This window comes from Bombina bombina, chromosome 9, assembly GCF_027579735.1.
Source record: "Bombina bombina isolate aBomBom1 chromosome 9, aBomBom1.pri, whole genome shotgun sequence".
NCBI lineage: Eukaryota > Metazoa > Chordata > Amphibia > Anura > Bombinatoridae > Bombina > Bombina bombina.
The window spans coordinates 4,343,928-4,371,592 of record NC_069507.1 but is presented as its reverse complement, the minus strand read 5'-3'; the positions used below and the strand labels follow the sequence as shown (position 1 = coordinate 4,371,592).

Below are 27,665 nucleotides of genomic sequence, written 5' to 3'. Positions count from 1 at the left end.
TAGTGGGAGCTGCTGCCGATTGGTGCCTGCACACATTTGTCTCTTGTGATTGGCTGACTAGATGTGTTTAGCTGCCAGTGTGTTACTTCAGCAAATAAGAGAATGAAGCAAATTTGATAATATTAGTAAACTGGAAAGTGTTATGTTACTGCGTCAGAACTTACCTGATAAATTTGTTTCTTTCATATTGGCAAGAGTCCATGAGCTAGTGATGTATGGGATATACAAAAACTCAAATGCCTATAAATACCCACAACTCAGTTTAACCAATAGCCAAGTAGTAGGGTGATAAAGAAAGGAGGAACTGGAGATATAATTGTGCTTTTATACCAAAATCATAACCACAAAAAAGAAAATTTATGCTTACCTGATAAACTTATTTCTTTTTAGACACGATGAGTCCACAGATCATCTAATTACTAATGGGAATATCACTCCTGCCCAGCAGAAGGCGGCAGAGAGCACCACAGCAAAGTTGTTAAATATCACCTCCCTTCCCTCCAACCCCAGTCATTCGACCAAAGTAAAGGAGAGAAAGGAAGCAACAAGGTGCAGGTGTGTCTGAAGTTTACAATAACCAACAACCTGTCTTTCAAAAACAGGGCGGGCCGTGGACTCATCGTGTCAAAAAAGAAATACATTTATCAGGTAAGCATAAATTTTCTTTTCTTTCTAATGACACGATGAGTCCACGGATCATCTAATTACTATTGGGAATCAATACCCAAGCTAGAGGACACAGATGATAATGGAGGGACAAGACAGGGAACCTAAACGGAAGGCACCACTGCTTGAAGAACCTTTCTCCCAAAAGCGCCCTCAGCTGAGGCAAGTGTGTAAAATTTATAGAACTTTGAAAAAGTGTGAAGAGAGGACCAAGTTGCAGCCTTGCAAATCTGTTCCACAGAAGCTTCATCTTTGAATACCCATGAGGAAGCAACAGCCCTAGTGGAATGAACCGTAACTCTCGGGTGGCTGCTGTCCAGCAGTCTCATATGCAAAACGTATGATACTCTTCAGCCAAAAAGAAAGAGAAGTAGCCGTAGCTTTCTGTCCCTTACGTTTCCCTGAGAAAACCACAAACAAAGCAGAAGACTGACGAAAATCCTCAGTCGCCTGCAGGTAAAAAACTTTAAGGCACGAACCACGTCCAAATTGAGCAACTCGCGTCATAACTTTGCGCCAAACAACCTGGTGTCAATTTAGACTCAGGAAATGACAAACTTGTGGCGACATTCGAATATTCGCGCCAAATTAATTCTCGCGCCAAGAATGACGCAATAAATAACAGCATTTTGTGCCATTGCAAGCCTAATTGCCCGCAAGTTTTTCAAGAGAAAATACAAAATTTATGCTTACCTGATAAATTTCTTTCTTGACACGATGAGTCCACGGATCATCTAATTACTATTGGGAATATCACTCCTGCCCAGCAGGAGGCGGCAAAGAGCACCACAGCAAAGCTGTTAAATATCACCTCCCTTCCCTCCAACCCCAGTCATTTGACCGAAGTAAAAGGAGAGAAAGGAAGCAACAAGGTGCAGAGGTGTCTGAGGTTTATAGTATGACAAAAACCTGTCTTAAAAACAGGGCGTGCCGTGGACTCATTGTGTCAAGAAATAAATACATTTTTCAGATAAGCATAAATTTCGTTTTCTTTCTAATGACACAATGAGTCCACATATCTAATTACTAATGGGATTCAATACCCAAGCTAGAGGACACAGATGATATGGGAGGGACAAGACCTAAACAGAAGGCACCACTGCTTGAAGAACCTCTCTCCCAAAAGAAGTCTCAGCCGAAGCAAAAAGTATCAAATTTATAGAATTTAGAAAAAAAGTGTAGAGTGGACCAAGTTGCAGCCTTGCAAATCTGTTACACAGAAGCTTCATTTCTGAATGCCCAGGAAGAGGAAAAAGCCCTCATAGAATGAGCCATGACTCTCTCAAGAGGCTGCTATGCAGTGGTTTCATAGGCCAAGCGAATGATACTCAGCCACAAAGAAAGTAGCCGTAGCTTTCTGCCCCTTACGTTTCCCAGAGAAAACCACAAACAGAGCAGAAGACTGGCAAAATTCCATAGTCGCCAGTAGATAGAATTTTAACGCACACACCACGTCTAGGTTGTGCAGGAGACGTTCTTTATGAGAATATGGGTTAGGACATAAAGAAGGAACAACAATCTCCTGATAAAAGTTCCTATCCAAAACCACTTTAGGGAGAAACCCTAACTTAGTATGCAAAACTACCTTATCCGAATGAAAAATAAAAGGTAAGGAGCTTAAAACTGCAATGCCGAGAGCTCTGAGACTCTAAGAGCAAACGAAATAGCAACAAGAAACAAAACCTTCCAAGTTAACATCTAAGGAATGCATAGGCTCAAACGGAGCCTGCTGAAGAACTTTAAGCACAAGGTTAAGACTCCAGGGAGGAGTAACCGTTTTGAACACAGGCCTGATTCTGACCAAGGCCTGACAGAACAATTGCACGTCTGGAACATTTGCCAGACGTTTATGTTACAAAATAGACAAGGCCGAAATTTGACCTTTCAAGGAACTGGCTAATAAACCCTTCTCCAAGCTTTCTTTGAGAAAAGCCAGAATTCTAGGAATCCGAACTCTACTCCAAGAGTAGCCTCTGGATTCACACTAATACAGATATTTACGCCATATCTTGTAATAAATCTTCCTGTTAACAGGCTTACGAGCCTGAATCATGGTCTCAATGACCGACTCAGAAAATCCCCGCTTAGATAAGAATAAGCATTCAATCTCCAAGCAGTCAGTTTCAGAGAAACTAGATTTGGATGAAGGAAGGACTCTTGAAGTAGAAGGTCCTTTCTCAGAGAAAGTTTCCAAGGGGGGAGAGATGACATCTCCACTAGGTCTACATACCAAATTCTGCGAGGCCACACCGGAGCAATAAGAATCATCAATGCCCTTTCTTGCTTGATCCAAGCAATAACTCGAGGAAGGAGAGCAAACGGGGGAAATAGGTAAGACTGAAATTCCAAGCAACTGCCAGAGCATCTATCAGAACCGCCATGAGATCTAGATCCTGCTGTCCCCATTTGAGAATCAAGTTGGAGAACACATCCGGATGTAGTTCCCATTCACCTGGGTGAAAGGTCTGTCTGTTCAAAAAATCTGCTTCCCAATTGTCCACTCCTGGAATGTGGATCGCAGAGAGACAACAGTTGTGGGTTTCCGCCCACTGAATAATCTTGGACACTTCCTTCATGGCCAAACAATTTTGAGTTCCACTCTGATGATTGATGTAAGCCACTGAGGTTATATTGTCCGACTGAAATCTGATATACCGGGTGGAAGCTGAGGCCAGGCCAGAAGAGCATTGAAGATTGCTCTTAGTTCTAGTAAGTTTATGGGGAGAACAGACTCTTCCCGAATCCATGTCCCCTGAGCCCTTAGGCCACAGACTGCTCCCCAACCTATCATGCTGGCGTCCGTTGTCACTATCACCCAGGTAGGTCTGTGAAAACAGGTTCCCTGTGAAAGAGGATGATGAGACAACCACCAAGGAAGATGATCTCTTGTCATCTGATCCAGATGAATTTGCGGAGACAGATCCGCATAATCCCTGTTCCACTGTCTGAGCATGCATAACTGCAGAGGAGATGGAAACGAGCAAAGAAATAGTGTCTAAGTTGGCTACCATCAGACCGATTACCTTCATACATTGAGCCACTGATGGCTGAGGAGAGGATTGAAGCGACAGACAAGAATTGAAAATCATGGATTTTCTGACTTCTGTCAGAATTTTTTTATTTTTTTTTATCAAAACGGAACCTATTAGGATTCCCCTTGTAGATGGAATTAAAGGGACAGTCTAGGCCAAAATAAACTTTCATGATTCAGATAGAGCATGTAATTTTAAACAATTTTCCAATTTACTTTTATCACCAATTTTGCTTTGTTCTCTTGGTATTCTTAGTTGAAAGCTTAACCTAGGAGGTTCATATGCTAATTTCTTAGACCTTGAAGCCCACCTCTTTCCAATTGCATTTTAACAGTTTTTCACCACTAGAGGGTGTTAGTTCACATATTTCATATAGATAACACTGTGCTTGTGCACGTGAAGTAATCTGGGAGCAGGCACTGATTGGCTAGACTGCAAGTCTGTCAAAAGAACTGAAAAAAGGGGCAGTTTGCAGAGGCTTAGATACAAGATAATCACAGAGGTTAAAAGTATATTATTATAACTGTGTTGGTTATGCAAAACTGGGAAATGGGTAATAAAGGGATTATCTATCTTTTAAAACAATACAAATTCTGGTGTAGACTGTCCCTTTAAGGAACTCTTCTCCAGATTCACCTTCCAACCATGAGAGCGCAGGAAGGATAATGGCATCTCAATGTGGGAGTTTGCTAGATGAAAAGACTGGGCCTGAACCAGAATGTCGTCCAGATAAGGCGCCACAGCAATACCTTGTTACCAGAGCACTGCCAACATAGATCCCAGAACCTTTGAAAAAATTCTGGGAGCTGTAGCAAGACCGAAAGGAGAGCCATAAATTGGAAGGGTTTGTGGATAAAAGCAAAACTCAGAAACTTGTGATGATCCCTGTGGATGGGGACATGAAGGTATGCATCTGTTGTCATAAAATGACCCTCTTGAACATTTTGAAGGACCGTACTCTGAGAAATTTGTTTAGACTCTTGAGATCCAAGATTGGTCTGAAGGTTCCCTCTTTCTTGGGAAACACAAATTGGAGTAAAATCCCAGACCCTGCTCCTGAACTGGAACAGGAACTATCACCCACATTTTGGATAGATCCCGAACACAACGAAAGAACGCCTCTTTATCTGGTCTACAGATAATCTTGAGAGAAGAAATCTGCCCCTGGGGGGAAAAGGTCTTGAATTCTAGTTTGTATCCCTGGGACACGATGTCTATCGCCCAAGGATCCTGAACATCCTGAACCCAAAAAAAAGTCTGCCCCCCACAAGATCCAGTTCCGGATCAGGGGCAGACCCTTCATGCTGACTTTGGATCATTAGCTGGCTTCTTGGATTGCTTTCCCTCATTCCAAGATTGGATGGGTCTCCAGGAAGGCTTGGACTGTTCCGTCTTGTAGAGGGAGAGGAAGGTTTACCCTTGAAGTTTCGAAAAGAACGAAAATTACCGATGTCCCTTTCTGCTTATTTCTCTTATCCTGAAGGAGGAAATGTCCTTTTCCTCCTGTAATATCAGAAATAATCTCAGCCAAAGCTGGGCCAAACAAGGTCTTACCCTTGTAAGGAATAGCCAAAAGCTTAGACAACACATCTGTAGACCAAGATTTCAACCATAAGGCTCTGCTAGCCAGAATGGGAAAGCTATAAATCTTTGCTCCCAATTTAATAACCTGAAGGGAAGCATCATAAATAAAAACTGGTCAATTTAAAAGTCTTGATCCTGTCCTGGATCTCTTCAAGGGGAGTGTCTGAATGGAATCAGACAACGCATCAAACCAGTATGCCGCCGCACTAGAAAACGGTAGCAATACACACCGCAGGTTGCTATTGTAAACCCTGGTGAACATACTTTTTAGGGTCGACAATGACAGTAGTGTCAGAGTCGTCCGGAGTAGCCAAAACCTCCTTGAGTAGTAAACGGAGGTGCTCTAGATTAAACCTGAAGGATACAACTTCAGCATCAGAAGGAGGAATTACACTGTCAGAATCTGAGATCTAACCCTCAGATGCCACCGAAGAATCCTCCTCAACAAATCTATGTGAGGGAATAGTCGGAATAGCCACAAATGAGACAGACACCTTACACATTGATTCTTTAGATTTCCTCTTGCGCTATCCCAGTAGCATGGGAAAGGCAGACAAACTGCAGAAGACATGAGGGAAGCAATGTCTTGTAAAGAGACCCCAGACGGAGCTTGAGAGGAAGCACAGGGCACTGTATTAATGGGTACTAAAATTTGGGACACCCGAGGAGAAACATTGTCAGAAGACTCCTGGACAGCATCTGTCCTAGACAATATAGGATCAAAAGACTATCCTTAAAATGTAATGTAATCTCAATATTAGCATTCAAACATAAAGGACATCTGTAATCTATAACAGAGTCTAGGTCCATCTTAACAGAATAAATTAATTATATTATAAACAATATTAAAGAAAAAAAAACGTTACTGTTTCTTTAAATTTTAAAACTAAACTGCTTTATTTTTAATGCAATGCAAAAACGTTACTGCTTTATTTTTCAAAGATATACATATGAAATATAAAAGACTTAAATAACACCTCAATCAACCTCTACACCTCCTCATCTACAGCTCTGCTGATGTGCTTACCATGCAGGATAACGTAGTATATGTGAAAGAAAAAACGGAATCCAGATTGGACACAGAAAAACATTTTTTAAAAAAAAATGTATGCTTACCTGATAAATTTATTTCTCTTGTGGTGTATCCAGTCCATGGATTCATCCATTACTTGTGGGATATTCTCCTTCCCAACAGGAAGCTGCAAGAGGATCACCCACAGCAGAGCTGTGTATATAGTTCCTCCCCTAACTGCCACCTCCCAGTCATTCGACCGAAGACAAGCAAGAGAAAGGAGAAACTATAGGGTGCAGTGGTGACTGTAGTTTAAAAATAAAAAACACCTGCCTTAAAATGACAGGGCAGGCCGTGGACTGGATACACCACAAGAGAAATAAATTTATCAGGTAAGGATAAATTTTGTTTTCTCTTGTAAGGTGTATCCAGTCCACGGATTCATCCATTACTTGTGGCATACCAATACCAAAGCTATAGGACACGGATGAAGGGAGGGACAAGGCAGGCGCTTAAACGGAAGGCACCACTGCCTGTAAGACCTTTCTCCCAAAAATAGCCCCCGAAGAAGCAAAAGTATCAAATTTGTAGAATTTAGAAAAAGTATGAAGCGAAGACCAAGTCGCCGCCTTACAAATCTATTCAACAGAAGCATCATTTTTAAAAGCCCATGTGGAAGCCACCGCTCTAGTGGAATGAGCTGTAATTCTTCCAGGAGGCTGCTGGCCAGCAGTCTCATAAGCTAAGCTGATTATACTTCTTAACCAAAAAGAAAGAGAAGTTGCTGAAGCCTTTTGGCCTCTCCTCTGTCCAGAGAAGACAACAAACAATGCAGATGTTTGACGAAAATCTTTAGTAGCTTGTAAATAAAAAACTTTAAAGCACGAACCACGTCAAGTTTATATAATAGACGTTCCTTCTTTGAAGAAGGATTAGGACACGGTGACGGTACAACAATCTCCTGATTGATATTCTTATTAGATACCACCTTAGGAAGAAACCCAGGTTTGGTACGCAAAACTACCTTATCTGCATGGAAGATCAGATAAGGGGAATCACACTGTAAGGCAGATAACTCTGAAACTCTTTGAGCCGAAGAGATAGCTACCAAAAACAGAACTTTCCAAGATAAAAGCTTGATATCTATGGTATGCAGAGGTTCAAACGGAAACCCCTTGAAGAACTTAAAGAACTAAATTTAAACACCATGGCGGAGCAACAGGTTTAAACACAGGCTTGATTCTAACTAAAGCCTGACAAAACGCCTGAACGTCTGGAACATCTGCCAGACGCTTGTGCAAAAGAATAGACAGAGCAGAAATCTGTCCCTTTAAGGAACTAGCCGACAATCCCTTCTCCAATCCTTCTTGGAGAAAAGACAATATCCTGGGAATCCTGACTTTACTCCATGAGTAACCCTTGGATTCACACCAATGAAGATATTTACACCATATCTTATGATAGATTTTCCTGGTGACAGGCTTTCGAGCCTGAATTAAGGTATCAATGACTGACTCTGAGAACCCACGTTTTGATAAAATCAAGCGTTCAATCTCCAAGCAGTCAGACGCAGAGAAATTAGATTTGGATGGTTGAAAGGACCCTGAAGTAGAAGGTCCTGCCTCAGCGGCAGAGTCCATGGTGGAAGGGATGACATGTCCACCAGATCTGCATACCAAGTCCTGCGTGGCCACGCAGGTGCTATCAAAATCACCGAAGCTCTCTCCTGCTTGATCTTGGCAATCAGACAAGGGAGCAGAGGAAACGGTGGAAACACATAAGCCAGGTTGAAGGACCAAGGCGCTGCTAGAGCATCTATCAGCGCTGCCTTGGGATCCCTGGACCTGGATCCGTAACAAGGAAGCTTGGCGTTCTGACGAGACGCCATGAGATCCAGTTCTGGTTTGCCCCAAAGTTGAATCAATTGTGCAAACATCTCCGGATGGAGTTCCCACTCCCCCGGATGAAAAGTCTGTCGACTTAGAAAATCCGCCTCCCAGTTCTCTACTCCTGGGATATGGATAGCTGATAGATGGCAAGAGTGAACCTCTGCCCATAGAATTATTTTTGAAACCTCCAACATTGCTAGGGAACTCCTTGTTCCCCCTTGATGGTTGATGTAGGCTACAATCGTTATATTGTCCGACTGAAATCTGATGAACCTGACCGCAGCAAGCTGAGGCCAAGCCTGAAGAGCATTGAATATCGCTCTTGGTTCCAGAATGTTTATCGGAAGGAGTGCCTCCTCCTGAGTCCACGAGCCCTGAGCCTTCAGGGAGTTCCAGACTGCACCCCAGCCCAGAAGGCTGGCATCTGTCGTTACTAATTGTCCAATATGGCCTGCGGAAGGTCATACCCTTGGACAGATGGACCCGAGATAGCCACCAGAGAAGAGAATCTCTGGTCTCTTGATCCAGATTTAGTAGAGGGGACAAATCTGTGTAATCCCCATTCCACTGACTGAGCATGCAAAGTTGCAACGGTCTGAGATGTAGACGGGCAAACGGCACTATGTCCATCGCCGCTACCATTAAGCAGATTACTTCCATACACTGAGCCACTGAAGGGCGAGAAGTAGAATAAAGAACACGGCAGGAATTTAGAAGTTTTGACAACCTGGCCTCTGTCAGGTAAATTTTCATTTCTACAGAATCTATCAGAGTTCCTAGGAAGGAAACTCTTGTGAGAGGGGATAGAGAACTGTGAAAAAGCAGATTATAAAAAACGGTACTGTGCCTTTAAGGGAAAAAAACAAACACAAAAACTGCAAAACAGTGAAAAAAGCTGTTAACTTTATGAAATTTTTGCAGTGTGTATAACAGACTAAAATAGCATTGCACCCACTTGCAAATGGATGATTAACCCCTCAGGCTCAAAAACAAAGCAAAAAAACGGTAAAACCGTTATAACAGTCACAAGCAAACTGCCACAGCTCTACTGTGGCTCCTACCTTCCCATAAAACGACTTTTGTAGGCACAAAAACCCTTTACAGAGGTCCAATATGTTAGGGGACTCCTTCAGGGAAGCTGGATGTCTCAGAATGTAAAAACTACTGCGCATTTAGAGCGCGAAAATAGGCCCCTCCCACCATGCACTCAAAGTGAAAGGGCCATAAATAACTACTCCTAGGATAAATCTAGTCAGCCATGTGGAAAACTAGGCCCCAAATAAAGATTTATCACCCTCAGTACAAAAACGTTCTTTATATATTATGCAAACGTTTTACATACTAAGCCAAAATAGAAAGTAACATGAATATTACCCTTTACTGCAAGCATGATGCCAGTCATTTATTCCTCTAGAAATAGAATAATTCCTCTAGGAGAGAGGGAGAGAGTGAGAGAGAGAGTGAGTGAGAGAGTGAGTGAGAGAGTGAGTGAGAGAGTGAGAGAGAGTGAGAGAGAGTGAGAGTGAGTGAGAGTGAGTGAGAGTGAGTGAGAGAGTGAGTGAGAGAGTGAGTGAGAGAGTGAGTGAGAGAGTGAGTGAGTGAGTGAGTGAGAGAGAGAGACTAGGGCTAAAGATATCAACACTTTATAATAAAAAACATAATTTATGCTTACCTGATAAATTTATTTCTCTTGTAGTGTATCCAGTCCACAGATCATCCATTACTTATGGAATATATTCTCCTTCCCAACAGGAAGTTGCAAGAGTCCACCCACAGCAAAGCTGCTATATAGCTCCTCCCCTAACTGCCATACTCAGTCATTCGACCGAAAACATGCAGAGAAAGGAAAAACCATAGGGTGCAGTGGTGACTGTAGTTCAAATGAAAAAATTACCTGCCTTAAAGTGACAGGGCGGGCCGTGGACTGGATACACTACAAGAGAAATAAATTTATCAGGTAAGCATAAATTATGTTTTCTCTTGTTAAGTGTATCCAGTCCACGGATCATCCATTACTTATGGAATACCAATACCAAAGCTAAAGTACACGGATGATGGGAGGGACAAGGCAGGTACTTAAATGGAAGTTACCACTGCCTGTAAGAAACCCTTTCTCCCAAAAATAGCCTCCGAAGAAGCAAGGTATCAAATTTGTTAAATTTGAAAAAGTATGAAGCGCAGACCAAGACTCCGTCTTGTAAATCTGTTCAACAGAAGCCACATTTAAAAAAGGCCCAAGTGAAAACCACAGCTCTAGTAGAATGAGCTGTAATCCCTTCAGGAGGCTGCTGTCCAGCAGTCTCATAAGCTAAATGAATTATGCTTTTTAACCAAAAAGACAGAGAGGCTGCTGAAGTCTTTTGACCTCTCCTCTGTCCAGAATAGACAACAAACAAGGTGAACGTTTGATGAAAAACTGTAGTAGCTTGTAAGTAAAACTTTAAAGCACAAACCACGTCCAATATTGTGTAATAGACGTTCCTTCTTTGAGGAAGGATTAGGATACAAGCATGGAACAACTATCTCTTGAGTGATGTTCTTGTTAGATACCACCTTAGGAAAAAACCCAGGTTGGTACGCAGGACTACCTTATCCGTACGAAGGACCAGATAAGGAGAATCACATTGTAACACAGATAACTTGGAGACTCTACGAGTCGAGGAAATAGCTACCCAAAAGGAACTTTCCAAGATAAAGATTGATATCTATGGAACAAAAAAGGTTCAAACGGAACTTCTTGAAGAACCTTAAGAACCAGGTTTAAGCTCCATGGTGGAACAACAGTTTTAAACACAGGCTTGGATCTAACCAAAGCCTGACCAAATGCCTGAGCGTCTAGAATACCTGCCAGACGCTTGCGCAAAAAAATAGACAGAGTAAAAATCTGTCCCTTTTAAGGAATTAGCTGACAACCCTTTTCTCCAAAACATCTTGGAGAAAAGATAATATCCTGGGAATCCAGACTTTACTCCATGAGTAACCCTTGGATTCATAACAATCAGATATTTACACCATATCTATGTTCAATTTTCCTAGAGACAGGCTTTCATGTCTGTATTAAGGTATCAATGACTGACTCGGAGAAGCCATGCTTTGATAACATCAAGCGTTCAGTCTCCAGGCAGTCCATCTCAGATTGATTCTATTTAGATGGTTGAAAGGACCCTGAGGTAGAGGGACCTGTCTCAGAAGCAGAGACCGTGATGGAAAGGATGACATGTCCACCAGATCTGCATACCAGGTCCTGCGTGGCTACGCAGGCGCTGACAAAAACACCAAAGCCCTCTCCTGCTTGGTCTTGACCTCCGGAGGAAATCCCACTCCCCCGGAAGAAAAGTCTGACGACTTAGAAAAACCACCTCCCAGTTCTCAACACCTGGGATATGGATAGCTGATAGACAAGAGAGAGTCTCTGTCCAGTGAATTATTGTAAGACTTCTAACATCGCTAGGGAACTTCTGTTCCCCCTTGAAGGCTGATGTAAACCACAGTCGTGTATATTGTCCGACTGAATATGATGTACCTCAGAGTTGCTTAACTGAGGCCAAGTCTGAAGAGCATGGAATATCACTCCCAGTTCCAGAATATTTATTAGAAGGAGGGTCTCCTCCTAAGTCCACTATCCCTGAGCCTTCAGGGAGTTCCAGACTGCATCCCAACCTAAAAGGCTGGCATCTATTGTAACAATTGTCCCATCTGACCTGCGGAAGGTCATACCCTTGGACAGATGGACCCGACATAGTCACCAGAGAATCTCTGGTCTCTTGGTCCAGGTTTAACAGGGGGACAAACCTGTGTAATCCCCGTTCCTCTGACTGAGCATGCATAGTTGCAGCAGTCTGAAATGTAGACGTGCAAACGGTACTATGTCCCTTGCCGCTACCATTAAGCCGATTTCATTCATGTACTGAGCCACCGAAGGGCGCAGATGGAATGAAAAACACGGCAGAAATTTAGAAACTATGACAACCTGGACTCAGTCAGGTAAATTTTCATTTCTACAGAATCTATCAGAGTCCCTAAGAGGGAAACCCTTGAGATTGGGGATAGAGAACTCTTTCCTTGTTCACTTTCCACCCATGTGATCTCAGAAATGCCAGTACTACGTCCGTATAAGACTTGGCAATTTGGATGTTTGACGCCTGTATCAGGATGTCGTCTAAATAAGGGGCCACTTCTATGCCCCGCGGCCTAAGGACAGCCAAAGCGACCCCAGAACCTCCATAAAGATTCTTGGGGCTGTAGATATCCCAACGGAAAGAGCTACAAACTGGTAATGCCTGTCTAGAAAGGCAAACCTGAAAAACGATGGTGATCTTTATGCATCACAATGTGAGGATAAACACCCTTCAAATCCATTGTAGTCCTCTATTGACTCTCCTGGATCATAGTTAAGATGGTACGAATAGTTTCCATCTTAAAAGACGGAATTCTGAGGAATTTGTTTAAGATCTTTAGATCCAAAATAGGTCTGAAGGTTCCCTCTCCTTGGGAACCACAAACAGATTTGAGTAAAAACTCTGTCCCTGTTCCTCTCTTGGAACTGGATGGATCTCGTACACAATGTAAGAATGCCTCCTTTATCTGGTTTGCAGATAATTGGAAAGGCGAAATCTCCCCTTTTTTGGGGGGGGGGAATCTTTGAAATCCAGAAGATATCTCTGGGATATAAATTCCAATGCCTAGGGATCCTGGGCATCTCTTACCCACGCCTGGGCGAAGAATGAAAGTCTGCCCCCTATAGGATCCGTTACCGGATAGGGGTCCGTTCCTTCATGCTGCCTTAGAGGCAGCAGCAGGCCCTTGGCCTGCTTATCTTTGTTCCAGGTCTGATTGTCTCCAGACCGCCTTGGACTGAGCAAAAATTCCCTCTTGTTTTGCCTTAGAGGAAGTGGATGCCACACCTGCCCTGAAGTTTTAAAAGGCACGAAAATCAGACCTTTCTTGGCCCTTGATTTGGACCTATCCTGAGGAAGGGCATGACCTTTTCCTCCAGTGATATAAGCAATAATCTCCTTCAAACCAGGCCCGAATAGGGTCTGCCCCTTGAAGGGAAGTTAAGTAGCTTATTTATTAAAGTCACGACAGCTGACCATGATATAAGCCATAGCGCTCTGCGCGCCAGTATAGTAAAAAACAGAATTCTTAGCCGTTAGTCTAATCAAATGAACAAAGGCATCAGAAAACAAAGGAATTGGCTAGCATAAGCTTGTCAAATATATTCATCCAATGGAGTCGCTAACTGTAAAGCCTCATCAAGAGACTCAACCCAGAACGCCGCAGTAGCAGTGACAGAAGCAATGTATGCAAGGGGCTGCAGGATAAAACCCTGTTGAATAAACATTTTTTATCCATTGGATCTAAAAAGCACAACTGTCCTCGCCAGAGGTAGTGGTACGCCTAGCTAGAGTAGAAACTCTTCTCTCCACCTTAGGAACTGTCTGCCAGAAGTCCCGTGTGGTCGTAACTATTAGAAAACATTCTTCTAAAAAATAGGAGGGGAAGAGAACGGCACACCTGGTCTATCCCATTCCTTATTAAAAAAAATTTAATAAACCTCTTTAGGTATTGGAAAAACATCAGTACACACCGGCACTGCATATTATTTATCCAGTCTACACAATTTCTCTGGCCCTGCGATTGTACACATTCATTCAGAGCAGCCAAAGCCTCCCTGAGCAACAAGTGGAGGTTCTCAAGCATAAATTTTAAATGTAGAAATATCAGAATCAGGTTAAATCATCTTACCTGAGTCAAAAAAATCACCCACAGACTAAGCATATTGTGAGGTAGTATCATACATGGTTCTTAAAGCGTCTGTATGCTCTGTATCTACCCCCAGAGCTATCTGCTTTCCTTTAATTTCAGGTAGTCTGACTAATACTGCTGCCAGAGTATTATTCACCATCTTTGCCATGTCTTGTAAAATAAACGCTATGGACGCCCTTGATGTACTTGGCGCCATTTGAGCGTGAGTCCCTAAAGCGGGAGTCAAAAGGTCTGACACGTGGGGAGAGTTAGTCGGCATAACTACCCCCATGACAGAATCCTCTGGTGATAATGTTTTTAAAGACAAAAAATTATCTTTATTGTTTAACATGAAATCAGTACATCTGGTACACATTCTAAGATGGGGTTCCACCATGGCTTTAAAACATAATGAACACAGAGCTTCCTCTATGTCAGACATGTTAGAACAGACTAATAATGAGACTAGTAAGCTTGGAAAACACTTTAAATCAAGTTAACAAGCAAATATATAAAACGTTACTGTGCCTTTAAGAGAAACAAATTTTGTCAAAATTTGAAAAACAGTGAAAAAAGGCAGTAAAACAAACTAAATTTTTACAGTACATGTAATAAGGTAACAGAGCATTGCACCGACTTGCAAATGGATGATTAACCCCTTAATGCAAAAAACAGATAAAAAAACGACAGACGTTTTTAAAAACAGACACAACAAAACTGCCACAGCAGAGCTGTGGATTACCTTCCCTATAAACGATTTTGGAAGTCTTTGTAGCCCTTTAGAAATGTCCTGTAGTATTCATGGGACTGCTGAGGGAATCTGGATAATTCATTTTGTAATTTTAACTGCGCAAAAAAGCGCTAAATTAGGCCCTTCCCACTCATATTACAACAGTGGGAAGCTTCAGTTAACTGTTTCTATGCAAAATTTAAGCCAGCCATGTGGAAAAAACTTAGGCCCCAATAAGTTTTATCACCAAACATATGTTAAAAACGATTAAACATGCCAGCAAACGTTTTAAAACACATTTTTACAAGAGTATGTATCTCTATTAATAAGCCTGATACCAGTCGCTTTTACTGCATTTAAGGCTATACCAACATTACAGTGTTATCACCAATGTACGTTAAAAAACGATTAAACATGCCAGCAAACGTTTTAAAACACATTTTTATAAGAGTATGTATCTCTATTAATAAGCCTGATACCAGTCGCTATCGCTGCATTTAAGGCTTTACTTACATTACTTCGGTATCAGCAGTATTTTCTTAGTCAATTCCATTCCTAGAAAAATATTTTACTGCACATACCTTATCTGCAGGAAAACCTGCACGCCATTCCCCCTCTGAAGTACCTCACTCCTCAGAATGTGTGAGAACAGCAAATGGATCTTAGTTACGTCTGCTAAGATCATAGAAAAACGCAGGCAGATTCTTCTTCCAAATACTGCCTGAGATAAACAGCACACTCCAGTGCCATTTAAAAATAACAAACTTTTGATTGAAGAATAAACTAAATATAAAAAACCAGACTCTCACGACCTATGTTGAGGCTTGCAAGAGAATAACTGAGTATGGCAGTTAGGGGAGGAGCTATATAGCAGCTTTGCTGTGGGTGGACTCTTGCAACTTCCTGTTGGGAAGGAGAATATATTCCATAAGTAATGAATGATCCGTGGACTGGATACACTTAACAAGAGAAATTTATTTTTATATCTAGAAACGGTTCAATGAGATATAAAAGATGGGACATCTCCCTTAATTATAAAATGACCTATATTAATAAGTATAATATAAAACCATAAAATGATTGTGATATGACACGGAGCAAAAAAGTTAGTTTACCATGCACATCATACGTTGAGTGTTACAATCAGATAGTATAACAATACCTGCAAAACAAAATTTCAGATTGGGTTACACTGGTAGAATTATTGGATACACTATCTTTTCATCTCTGTATGGAAGTCTTTCCGATATAACACAAATTAACAATCTAAAAGTTACTGGTACCAATGTCTCTTTGTATCTTTATGTAGAAATCTCTCCAATGTATACCACCAATTTTAATGCTTTTTAACCATAAGCCAAATACCACTCCAGTCGGTCTGATCTTTCAGCTATATCAAGTTGTGATTGTGTAATATAGCCGCTACATAGCTACCTTTTAGGGCGATATTGCTCTCACTTCAAGGGCACAGTTTCTATAATATACAATAAATAGGTGGTACCTGTATTGTTTGCTGTCAGAACAAATGAATCGGTACGTTACCCTTCCATATACTCCAGTACTGCTGTTTCTTCACAGGATTCCTATCCCAGTGAGTCCGTCCACGTGACCGATGGCGTCTGATGTCACGGGCATTATTCTCTCTTAGCGATGTAAGCAGATTTTGCTGTTTGCCAGTATGCAGAACTGGCGATGTAAACCTATAACCCTGCACTTAGTGCTCTGCATGCAGGGAGGTTCTATCCGATACTTTGTGGATGCTCAAATTCCAGCTCAAATAAGCTTGTTTATATTGAAAAGATAAAGGTTTAACCTGGGTTAAAAAGTTAACGGATTGCAATAAAAGCAAAGGATGTGTTGTTTACACAATATCAATGCCATACACACAAAGCGTTTCGCCCTTCAAAGGGCTTTATCAATAATTAATGTCAGGCTAACAAATATCCGTTTTAACTTAAAAAAACGACAAGTTGCAGATATCTTTCCTCCATATACAGGAAGTGTGAGAATAAAAAGTGTGCAACAGATCATTTTTACCGCCGCACAAGCCACGCCCATCGTGGGCGTGTCAAATACGTCTGTCGACATTTTAATAAACAAACGTTAATAAAACCACCAAAATTGAGCCAAATTTCCTCAAGTCCCCAGTGCCTGCAAAACTGCCATACATAATCCCCTTAAAACGCTAGGAGTAATGTATTAGGTATCCCTGTTATGGAAATATTAAAGTGCCATGTTTTTCCCTTAAAGCTGACCTAATTTATGGCAAATATAAGTAAAATACATATATTTAAAACTTTATATTAATACATAAAGTGTCAAACCATAGCTGAGTGTGTCTTAAATAATGATACATACTAACCGAAAGACACCCATCCACATATAGCAGATAGCCAAACCAGTACTGAAAACTATCAGCAGAGGTAATGGAATATGAGAGTATATCGTCTATCTGAAAAGGGAGGTAGGAGACGAATCTCTACGACCGATAACAGAGAACCCTTGAAAAGATTTCACGCGAGAGAAACCATAAAATCAATAGGCGATACTCCCTTCACATCCCTCTGACAAACACTGTACCCTGAGAGGAATTGGGCTTCAGAATGCTTAGAAGCGCTTATAGAAGAAATCATGAAAAAACAAGCACAAACTTACTTCACCACCTCCATAGGAGGCAAAGTTTGTAAAACTGAATTGTGGGTGCGGTGAGGGGTGTATTTATAGGCATTTTGAGGTTTGGGAAACTGCCCCTCCTGGTAGGATTGTATATCCCATACGTCACTAGCTCATGGACTCTTGCCAATATGAAAGAAAGTGGTTTAGTTTAGTACAGAAACAAGCAGCAAATGCAGGACATGAAAACTGCCTGTGCACAAAGGAAGCACTCACAGCATAACTGAAGGGGGGAATATAATAAATAGATTCAAGAAACCTGTACAGTGGTGGAGACACATAGAAAACAAGTGAATTAAAAGCCACAAATGGAGGAAAGAAGTTAAGGGACAACAGACAGAGCAAACCATATTAAGGTTTACAATTTACTTCTATTATACAATTTGCTTCGTTTTCATGATATTCTGTGTTTGATACCTAAATAGCACTATTTCCTGCCATATAGTGCACCAGTTGCAAATAGAGAACATTCTTACAAAACTGCTGCCATAGTGCTCTAGAATAAAAGCCAGCTCCTTAGCATACATCCCTGCTTTTCAACAAAAGATACCAAGAGAAGAAAAACATTAGTACATTAGGCCCTTTTCTAGGTCTGCAATGTCTTTCTGAGATCGGTCCCCAGAACTGCACTCCATACTCAAGGTGAGGTCATACCAGGGCTTTATATAGTGACAGAATTATGCTTTCCTCCCTTAATACATGCGAGTATCGTATTAGCCTTAGAAGTCACTGCCCTGCATTGTGCACCCACCTTTAGCTTGTTATCTATTACTACCCCCAAATCCCTTTTCACCTCAGTTTGGCCAAGTCTTGTCACATTTAAATAATAAATTCCCTGATTATTTTTATTTCCAGTATTAAATCTCATTTTCCATTTCCCTGCCCCTTCTAATTTGTGTAGATCCCCTTGTAAAGCAATTTCATCCTCCTCTGACCTAATTACCTTGTATCATCTGCAAACAGAGATGTCACTAATAGTCATGAATAAAATGTTTAATAAGAACAGTGCCCAGTACTGATTACCGTTGTTTAATCGGAGTATGATCCGTTTACCACTACTGGTTGCTCCCTGTCTTTTACCCAGTTATTTATCCGCTATTCCCAGTCCCTTCATTTAAACCTCATGTGCAAGAGCTCGATAGAATGACACCTTGTACAGCGCTATAGCCATCTGACATGAGGCCAGCAGCTCACTCCATTGTCAACATAAAACCTTCATGATTTAGATGGAACATGACATTTTTAATAACTTTCCAATTTACTTTGATTATCAAATTTGCTTTGTTCTCTTGGTATAGGGTATCCTTTGTTGAAGGCTGAAGCTAGTTAGTCTGATAAGAGCTTAGGAGTGTGCACGTGTCTTTAGCAGTCTGAGAACATTGCAACATTGTTTATGGTAATGTTATACATGGTTACAAACACTGATGCCAGGCGGTTAATGACAAATGCACACACCTGAGCTCACCTAGGATCACTCTAACAAACTATAAAGAGAACTAAAAAAAATGTATTCTAGAAATATTAGAAAGTTGTTTAAAATTGTGATTTATGGGGGGCGGAGCCAACCGCCACAGGACGCATAGCTCAGGAGCTCCTGACTTAAAACTTTATAAAAAAACAGAATTTATGCTTACCTGATAAATTACTTTCTCCAACGGTGTGTCCGGTCCACGGCGTCATCCTTACTTGTGGGATATTCTCTTCCCCAACAGGAAATGGCAAAGAGTCCCAGCAAAGTTGGTCACATGATCCCTCCTAGGCTCCGCCCACCCCAGTCATTCGACCGACGGACAGGAGGAAATATATATAGGAGAAACCATATGATACCGTGGTGACTGTAGTTAGAGAAAATAATTCATCAGACCTGATTAAAAAACCAGGGCGGGCCGTGGACCGGACACACCGTTGGAGAAAGTAATTTATCAGGTAAGCATAAATTCTGTTTTCTCCAACATTGGTGTGTCCGGTCCACGGCGTCATCCTTACTTGTGGGAACCAATACCAAAGCTTTAGGACACGGATGAAGGGAGGGAGCAAATCAGGTCACCTAAATGGAAGGCACCACGGCTTGCAAAACCTCTCTCCCAAAAATAGCCTCCGAAGAAGCAAAAGTATCAAATTTGTAAAATTTGGCAAAAGTGTGCAGTGAAGACCAAGTCGCTGCCTTACATATCTGGTCAACAGAAGCCTCGTTCTTGAAGGCCCATGTGGAAGCCACAGCCCTAGTGGAGTGAGCTGTGATTCGTTCAGGAGGCTGCCGTCCGGCAGTCTCATAAGCCAATCGGATAATGCTTTTAAGCCAAAAGGAGAGGTAGAAGTCTCTTTTTGACCTCTCCTTTTACCAGAATAAACAACAAACAAGGTAGATGTTTGTCTGAAATCTTTAGTAGCCTCTAAATAGAATTTTAGAGCACGGACTACGTCCAAATTGTGTAACAAACGTTCCTTCTTTGAAACTGGATTCGGACACAAAGAAGGTACAACTATCTCCTGGTTAATATTTTTGTTGGAAACAACTTTCGGAAGAAAACCAGGCTTAGTACGCAAAACCACCTTATCTGCATGGAACACCAGATAGGGCGGAGAACACTGCAGAGCAGATAACTCTGAAACTCTTCTAGCAGAAGAAATTGCAACCAAAAACAAAACTTTCCAAGATAATAACTTAATATCTACGGAATGTAAGGGTTCAAACGGAACCCCTTGAAGAACTGAAAGAACTAGATTTAGACTCCAGGGAGGAGTCAAAGGTCTGTAAACAGGCTTGATCCTAACCAGAGCCTGAACAAATGCTTGAACATCTGGCACAGCTGCCAGTCTTTTGTGAAGTAAAACAGATAAAGCAGAGATCTGTCCCTTCAGAGAACTTGTAGATAATCCTTTCTCCAAACCTTCTTGTAGAAAGGATAGAATCTTAGGAATTTTTATCTTGTTCCATGGGAATCCTTTAGATTCACACCAACAGATATATTTTTTCCATATTTTATGGTAAATCTTTCTAGTTACAGGCTTTCTAGCCTGAATCAGAGTATCTATTACAGAATCTGAAAACCCACGCTTTGATAAAATCAAGGGTTCAATCTCCAAGCCGTCAGTTGGAGGGAAACCAGATTCGGATGTTCGAATGGACCCTGAACAAGAAGGTCCTGTCTCAAAGGTAGCTTCCATGGTGGAGCCGATGACATATTCACCAGGTCTGCATACCAAGTCCTGCGTGGCCACGCAGGAGCTATCAAGATCACCGAGGCCCTCTCCTGATTGATCCTGGCTACCAGCCTGGGGATGAGAGGAAACGGTGGGAATACATAAGCTAGGTTGAAGGTCCAAGGTGCTACTAGTGCATCTACTAGGGTCGCCTTGGGATCCCTGGATCTGGACCCGTAGCAAGGAACCTTGAAGTTCTGACGAGACGCCATCAGATCCATGTCTGGAATGCCCCATAATTGAGTTATTTGGGCAAAGATTTCCGGATGGAGTTCCCACTCCCCCGGATGGAATGTCTGACGACTCAGAAAATCCGCTTCCCAATTTTCCACTCCTGGGATGTGGATCGCAGACAAGTGGCAGGAGTGATCCTCCGCCCATTGAATTATCTTGGTCACTTCTTTCATCGCCAGGGAACTCCTTGTTCCCCCCTGATGATTGATATATGCAACGGTCGTCATGTTGTCTGACTGAAACCTTATGAATTTGGCCTTTGCTAGTTGAGGCCAAGCTCTGAGAGCATTGAATATCGCTCTCAGTTCCAGAATGTTTATCGGGAGAAGAGACTCTTCCCGAGACCATAGACCCTGAGCTTTCAGGGATTCCCAGACCGCACCCCAGCCCACTAGACTGGCGTCGGTCGTGACAATGACCCACTCTGGCCTGCGGAAGCTCATTCCCTGGGACAGATGGTCCAGAGTCAGCCACCAACGGAGTGAATCTCTGGTCTTTTGATCTACTTGAATCATTGGAGACAAGTCTGTATAATCCCCATTCCACTGTTTGAGCATGCACAGTTGTAATGGGCTTAGATGAATTCGTGCAAAAGGAACTATGTCCATTGTTGCAACCATCAATCCTATTACTTCCATGCACTGCGCTATGGAAGGACGAGGAACAGAATGAAGCACTTGACAAGAGCTTAGAAGTTTTGATTTTCTGACCTCTGTCAGAAAAAACATAATTTATGCTTACCTGATAAATTCCTTTCTTCTGTAGTGTGATCAGTCCACGGGTCATCATTACTTCTGGGATATTACTCCTCCCCAACAGGAAGTGCAAGAGGATTCACCCAGCAGAGCTGCATATAGCTCCTCCCCTCTACGTCACTCCCAGTCATTCGACCAAGGACCAACGAGAAAGGAAAAGCCAAGGGTGAAGTGGTGACTGGAGTATAAATTAAAAAATATTTACCTGCCTTAAAAACAGGGCGGGCCGTGGACTGATCACACTACAGAAGAAAGGAATTTATCAGGTAAGCATAAATTATGTTTTCTTCTGTTAAGTGTGATCAGTCCACGGGTCATCATTACTTCTGGGATACCAATACCAAAGCAAAAGTACACGGATGACGGGAGGGATAGGCAGGCTCTTTATACAGAAGGAACCACTGCCTGAAGAACCTTTCTCCCAAAAATAGCCTCCGATGAAGCAAAAGTGTCAAATTTGTAAAATTTGGAAAAAGTATGAAGCGAAGACCAAGTTGCAGCCTTGCAAATCTGCTCAACAGAGGCCTCATTCTTGAAGGCCCAAGTGGAAGCCACAGCTCTAGTAGAATGAGCTGTAATTCTTTCAGGAGGCTGCTGTCCAGCAGTCTCATAAGCTAAACGAATTATGCTACGAAGCCAAAAAGAAAGAGAGGTAGCAGAAGCTTTTTGACCTCTCCTCTGCCCAGAGTAAACGACAAACAGAGAAGACGTTTGTCGAAATTCCTTAGTTGCCTGTAAGTAAAATTTCAGAGCACGGACTACATCCAGGTTGTGCAGTAGACGTTCCTTCTTTGAAGAAGGATTTGGGCACAAGGAAGGAACAACAATCTCTTGATTGATATTCCTGTTAGTAACTACCTTAGGTAAGAACCCAGGCTTAGTACGCAGAACTACCTTATCCGAATGAAAAATCAAATAAGGAGAATCACAATGTAAGGCTGATAATTCAGAGACTCTTCGAGCCGAGGAAATAGCCATTAAAAATAGAACTTTCCAAGATAACAACTTTATATCAATGGAATGAAGGGGTTCAAACGGAACGCCCTGTAAAACATTAAGAACAAGGTTTAAACTCCATGGTGGAGCAACAGTTTTAAACACAGGCTTAATCCTGACCAAAGCCTGACAAAAAGCCTGGACGTCAGGAACTTCTGACAGACGTTTGTGTAACAGAATGGACAGAGCTGAGATCTGTCCCTTTAATGAACTAGCAGATAAACCCTTTTCTAAACCTTCTTGTAGAAAAGACAATATCCTAGGAATCCTAACCTTACTCCAAGAGTAACCTTTGGATTCACACCAATATAGGTATTTACGCCATATCTTATGGTAAATCTTTCTGGTAACAGGCTTCCTAGCCTGTATTAAGGTATCAATAACTGACTCGGAAAACCCACGTCTTGATAAAATCAAGCGTTCAATTTCCAAGCAGTCAGCTTCAGAGAAGTTAGATTTTGATGTTTGAAGGGACCCTGTATCAGAAGGTCCTGTTTCAGAGGTAGAGACCAAGGTGGACAGGATGACATGCCCACCAGGTCTGCATACCAAGTCCTGCGTGGCCACGCAGGAGCTATTAGAATCACTGATGCTCTCTCTTGTTTGATTCTGGCAATCAATCGAGGAAGCATCGGGAAGGGTGGAAACACGTAAGCCATCCTGAAGTCCCAAGGTGCTGTCAGGGCATCTATCAGGACTGCTCCTGGATCCCTGGATCTGGACCCGTAACGAGGAAGCTTGGCGTTCTGTCAAGACGCCATGAGATCTATCTCTGGTTTGCCCCAACGTCGAAGTATTTGGGCAAAGACCTCCGGATGGAGTTCCCACTCCCCCGGATGAAAAGTCTGACGACTTAAGAAATCCGCCTCCCAGTTCTCCACTCCCGGGATGTGGATTGCTGACAGGTGGCAAGAGTGAGACTCTGCCCAGCGAATTATCTTTGATACTTCCATCATAGCTAGGGAGCTTCTTGTCCCTCCCTGATGGTTGATGTAAGCTACAGTCGTGATGTTGTCCGACTGAAACCTGATGAACCCCCGAGTTGTCAACTGGGGCCAAGCCAGGAGGGCATTGAGAACTGCTCTCAATTCCAGAATGTTTATTGGCAGGAGACTCTCCTCCTGACTCCATTGTCCCTGAGCCTTCAGAGAATTCCAGACGGCACCCCAACCTAGAAGGCTGGCGTCTGTTGTTACAATTGTCCAGTCTGGTCTGCTGAATGGCATCCCCCTGGACAGATGTGGCCGAGAAAGCCACCATAGAAGAGAATTTCTGGTCTCTTGATCCAGATTCAGAGAAGGGGATAAGTCTGAGTAATCCCCATTCCACTGACTTAGCATGCACAGTTGCAGTGGTCTGAGGTGTAAGCGTGCAAATGGTACTATGTCCATTGCCGCTACCATTAAGCCGATTCCCTCCATGCATTGAGCCACTGACGGGTGTTGAATGGAATGAATGGTGCGGCAAGCACTTTGAAGTCTTGTTAGCCTGTCCTCTGTCAGGTAAATCTTCATTTCTACAGAATCTATAAGAGTCCCCAGGAAGGGAACTCTTGTGAGTGGAACGAGTGAACTTTTCTTTTCGTTCACCTTCCATCCATGTGACCTTAGAAATGCCAGTACTAACTCTGTATGAGACTTGGCAGTTTGAAAGCTTGAAGCTTGAATCAGAATGTCGTCTAGGTATGGAGCTACCGAGATTCCCCGCGGTCTTAGTACCGCCAGAAGAGCACCCAGAACCTTTGTGAAGATTCTTGGAGCTGTAGCCAATCCGAATGGAAGAGCCACAAACTGGTAATGCCTGTCTAGGAAGGCAAACCTTAGGTACCGGTAATGATCTTTGTGAATCGGTATGTGAAGGTAGGCATCTTTTAAATCTACAGTGGTCATGTACTGACCCTCTTGGATCATAGGTAAAATTGTCCGAATAGTCTCCATCTTGAACGATGGAACTCTTAGGAATTTGTTTAGGATCTTTAAGTCCAGGATTGGTCTGAAAGTTCCCTCTTTTTTGGGAACCACAAACAGATTTGAGTAAAACCCCTGTCCCTGTTCCGATCGTGGAACAGGATGGATTACTCCCATTAACAAGAGCTCTTGTACGCAGCGTAGAAACGCCTCTTTCTTTGTCTGGATTGTTGACAACCTTGACAGATGAAATCTCTCTCTTGGAGGAGAGTATTTGAAGTCCAGAAGGTATCCCTGAGATATTATCTCTAGCGCCCAGGGATCCTGGACATCTCTTGCCCAAGCCTGGGCGAAGAGAGAAAGTCTGCCCCCCACTAGATCCGATCCCGGATCGGGGGCCCTCAATTCATGCTGTTTTAGGGGCAGCAGCAGGTTTCCTGGTCTGCTTGCCCTTGTTCCAGGACTGGTTAGGTTTCCAGCCTTGTCTGTAGCGAGCAACAGCTCCTTCCTGTCTTGGTGCAGAGGAAGTTGATGCTGCTCCAGCTTTGAAATTACGAAAGGAACGAAAATTAGACTGTCTAGCCTTAGCTTTGGCTTTGTCCTGAGGCAGGGCATGGCCTTTACCTCCTGTAATGTCAGCGATAATCTCTTTCAACCCGGGCCCGAATAAGGTCTGCCCTTTGAAAGGTATATTAAGCAATTTAGACTTAGAAGTAACATCAGCTGACCAGGATTTTAGCCACAGCGCCCTGCGTGCCTAAATGGCGAATCCTGAATTCTTCGCCGTAAGTTTAGTAAGATGTACTACGGCCTCCGAAATGAATGAATTAGCTAGTTTAAGGACTCTAAGCCTGTCCGTAATGTCGTCCAGAGTAGCTGAACTAATGTTCTCTTCCAGAGACTCAATCCAGAATGCCGCTGCAACCGTGATCGGCGCAATGCATGCAAGGGGTTGCAATATAAAACCTTGTTGAACAAACATTTTCTTAAGGTAACCCTCTAATTTTTTATCCATTGGATCTGAAAAAGCACAGCTATCCTCCACCGGGATAGTGGTACGCTTAGCTAAAGTAGAAACTGCTCCCTCCACCTTAGGGACCGTTTGCCATAAGTCCCGTGTGGTGTCTATTGGAAACATTTTTCTAAATATCGGAGGGGGTGAGAACGGCACACCGGGTCTATCCCACTCCTTAGTAACAATTTCAGTAAGTCTCTTAGGTATAGGAAAAACCTCAGTACTCACCGGTACCGCAAAATATTTATCCAACCTACACATTTTCTCTGGTATTGCAACTGTGTTACAATCATTCAGAGCCGCTAACACCTCCCCTAGTAATACACGGAGGTTTTCCAGTTTAAATTTAAAATTTGAAATATCTGAATCCAGTCTGTTTGGATCAGAACCGTCACCCACAGAATGAAGTTCTCCGTCCTCATGTTCTGCCACCTGTGACGCAGTGTCTGACATGGCCCTAATATTATCAGCGCACTCTGTTCTCACCCCAGAGTGATCACGCTTACCTCTTAGTTCTGGTAATTTAGCCAAAACTTCAGTCATAACAGTAGCCATATCCTGTAATGTGATTTGTAATGGCCGCCCAGATGTACTCGGCGCTACAATATCACGCACCTCCCGATCGGGAGATGCAGGTACTGACACGTGAGGCGAGTTAGTCGGCATAACTCTCCCCTCGTTGTTTGGTGAAATTTGTTCAATTTGTACAGATTGACTTTTATTTAAAGTAGCATCAATACAGTTAGTACATAAATTTCTATTGGGCTCCACTTTGGCATTGCAACAAATGACACAGGTATCATCCTCTGAATCAGACATGTTTAACACACTAGCAAATAAACTTGCAACTTGGAATACAATTCAATTAGCATAATATTAAAAACGTACTGTGCCTTTAAGAAGCACAGAAGATCTATGACAGTTGAAAATTAATAAATTGAAAACAGTTATAGTGTAAACAACACAACTTTAGCAAAGGTTTAATCCCATTAGCAAAGATAACAAATTCTGAAAGCAGGAAACAAATTACAGAATAAACGTTTTTTATCTCAGTCAACTATAATTCTCACAGCTCTGCTGAGAGAAATTACCTCCCTCAAAATAAGTTTTGAAGACCCCTGAGCTCTGTAGAGATGAACCGGATCATGCAGGAAATACAATGAGCTACTGACTGAAATATTTGATGCGTAGCAAAAGCGCCAAAAAACGGCCCCTCCCCCTCACACACAGCAGTGAGAGAGAACAGAAACTGTCAGAAAAAAGATTAAGCAACTGCCAAGTGGAAAAATAGTGCCCAAACATTTATTCACTCAGTACCTCAGCAAATGAAAACGATTTTACATTCCAGCAAAAACGTTAAACATAATTTCTAGTTATTAAACAGCTTTATGTAATTCTTACAGTGTAATTCTAGTGAAGTACCATTCCCCAGAATACTGAAGTAAAAGTATACATACATGACATTATATCGGTATGGCAGGATTTTCTCATCAATTCCATTGTCAGAAAATAAAAGCTGCTACATACCTCTATGCAGATTCATCTGCCCGCTGTCCCCTGATCTGAAGTTTACCTCTCCTCAGATGGCCGAGAAACAGCAATATGATCTTAACTACTCCGGCTAAAATCATAGCAAAAACTCTGGTAGATTCTTCTTCAAACTCTGCCAGAGAGGTAATAACACACTCCGGTGCTATTTTAAAATAACAAACTTTTGATTGAAGATATAAAACTAAGTATAATCACCATAGTCCTCTCACACATCCTATCTAGTCGTTGGGTGCAAGAGAATGACTGGGAGTGACGTAGAGGGGAGGAGCTATATGCAGCTCTGCTGGGTGAATCCTCTTGCACTTCCTGTTGGGGAGGAGTAATATCCCAGAAGTAATGATGACCCGTGGACTGATCACACTTAACAGAAGAAATCCTCATTTCTAAGGAATCTATTATTGTTCCCAAGAAGGGAACTCTTGTAGACGGGGACAGAGAACTCTTTTCTTTGTTCACCTTCCATCCGTGAGATGTGAGAAAGGCTAGAACGATGTCCGTATGAGCCTTTGCCTTTGACAGGGACGACGCTTGTATTAGAATGTCGTCCAAGTAAGGTACTACTGCAATGCCCCTTGATCTTAGAACCGCTAGAAGGGACCCTAGCACCTTTGTGAAAATCCTTGGAGCAGTGGCTAATCCGAATGGAAGAGCCACAAACTGGTAATGTTT

At 42.4% G+C, this 27,665-nt stretch overlaps 1 protein-coding gene across 1 annotated transcript in view; it reads right to left on the bottom strand.

The window, feature by feature from the left end:
* Positions 1 to 27,665, bottom strand: part of HNRNPH3 (heterogeneous nuclear ribonucleoprotein H3) — a gene marked incomplete in the record, with an annotated part of 123,220 nt that overhangs the window by 8,057 nt on the left and 87,498 nt on the right.